Source organism: Saccopteryx leptura, chromosome 2 (assembly GCF_036850995.1).
Source record: "Saccopteryx leptura isolate mSacLep1 chromosome 2, mSacLep1_pri_phased_curated, whole genome shotgun sequence".
NCBI classification, from domain to species: Eukaryota; Metazoa; Chordata; class Mammalia; order Chiroptera; family Emballonuridae; genus Saccopteryx; species Saccopteryx leptura.
In genome coordinates, this window is record NC_089504.1 from 332846150 (window position 1) to 332848162 (window position 2013).

The following is a 2013-nucleotide window of genomic DNA, read 5'->3' on the forward strand; positions in this document are numbered from 1 at the left end:
CAGTGGTCTCCTTGTGAAGGTTAAGAAAGAGAGAGAGAGAGCCCTGGCCGGTTGGCTCAGTGGTAGAGCGTCGGCCTGGCGTGCAGGAGTCCTGGATTCGATTCCCGGCCAGGACACACAGGAGAAGCACCCATCTGCTTCTCCACTCCTCCCCCTCTCCTTCCTCTCTGTCTCTCTCTTCCCCTCCTGCAGCCGAGGCTCCATTGGAGCAAAGTTAGCCCGGGCGCTGAGGATGGCTCTGTGGCCTCTGCCTCAGGCGCTAGAATGGCTCTGGTTGCAACAGAGCAACTCCCCAGATGGGCAGAGCATCGCCCCCTGGTGGGCATGCTGGGTGGATCCTAGCTGGGCGCATGCGGGAGCCCGGTTTCCAACTTCAGAAAAATACAAAAAAAATTTAAAAAAAAGAAAGAGAGAGAGGACCCCTGGAAGGCAGCCAAGGGTCTGTGTTAATATTCTGGCCTTGTCCTCAGAAGGAAGGATGCAGGGCTCCTTCCCCAGGGAAAAGGACAGGTGTGACCAATAGCTGCAACATGGATTTGCTTTTTCACTGCCCAAGAAGGGCTGCTCAGTCTAGCTCAGTGCAGTGGGCTGGGGGGAGGTAAGCATCCCACACATTTCAGGGCTGAGGCACAGAAATGCATCCCAGTGTGGGAAGTGCAGGTGCGCCACCGGGCAGACCCACAAAGACTAACTCCTGACTAGCTTCTGGTGGGATGGGGGAGGTTTGCAAACCACAGAGAAGATGACATTTGAGGTAGGTCTCCAAGGATAGGATAGTCTCCAAATGCAGTTGCAAGTGACATACCCAATCCAAACTGGCTTGGGAAGAAAAGAACCTTTATTAGCATTTGCGTACTAACAGCCCCAGGGTTGGGCTGCCCCCAGGCACTCAGACAACAATGTCACAGATGTGTCTGGAACCATCTCTTGGCTCAGCCTTTCCTTGTGGTGTGGTGGCAGCAACAGCCACTGACAAGCTCCAGACATTCATTGTATAAAGTTGTCATCAGAGGCAGAGAGAAAAAGTGCCTCTTTCTGAGTACGTTATTCATAAGTCTCTGAGCCAATTCTCAGTGTACAGCTTGAATGAGGTGCTCTCCCCTGACCCAGTCATTGCAGTTAGGGAGGACAGCTTATTCTGCAGTGTGCCTGACAGGCCTGTGTCATGTGTCCACCCCCCCAAAACAAGTGGCATGTACTATACCTAACCGCAAAGACCAAGAATGGGGGCAGATGACTTCCCAAAAGAAAGTGTTGCCTCCAGAAAAAAGGGAATGAGTGTTGCAAGTTGCTGCCGCAGAACTCAGCAGATGGCTAAGCGCTGTCCTAAGCAGGAGGGGCATTGTGGGCAGAAGGAATGGCAGGCCTGAAAGGCAAGAAAAGTTTTAGTTTAGAGTCAGGCTACCTGCTGAGTTTAGATTCATCCCTAAAGGCAGAAGTTCTCATTGAATAAGACCCCATGCATGTTATGACACAATCTGAGCACAGCTGGATTTTGACACCACCTTCAAATTAATTTACAGAAAAATGAAAGCACCACAATAATTTGTCCACTCTATCAGTACTAACAGTGTCTCTAAGAAGCCAACAGATAAGATAAACATACCTGTTAGGTGCAATTACCAGTTTACAACTGTAACAACATTCCTTTCTCTAGCCAATTGTATGCATGCAAGAGGGATGTCGTAGACAGAACCCAGATGCCACTGAGGACCCTGAGCTTTTGAGAAGTAACCAAGAATGGTTTGTACCCCCAGCTTAACATCCTGAAGGAAGTGCAGTGCCTTCCAGGAGATAGCTGCCAATTGTAGGAAGCTAATTTTTTTATTATTATTTTTTTAATTTTTATATTTTACAGAGACAGAGTCAGAGAGAGGGATAGACAGGGACAGACAGACAGGAACAGAGAAATGAGAAGCATCAATTATCAGTTTTTCATTGCGCGTTGCAACACCTTAGTTGTTCATTGATTGCTTTCTCACTTAGTTTTGTTTTGTTTTGTTTTGTTTTGTT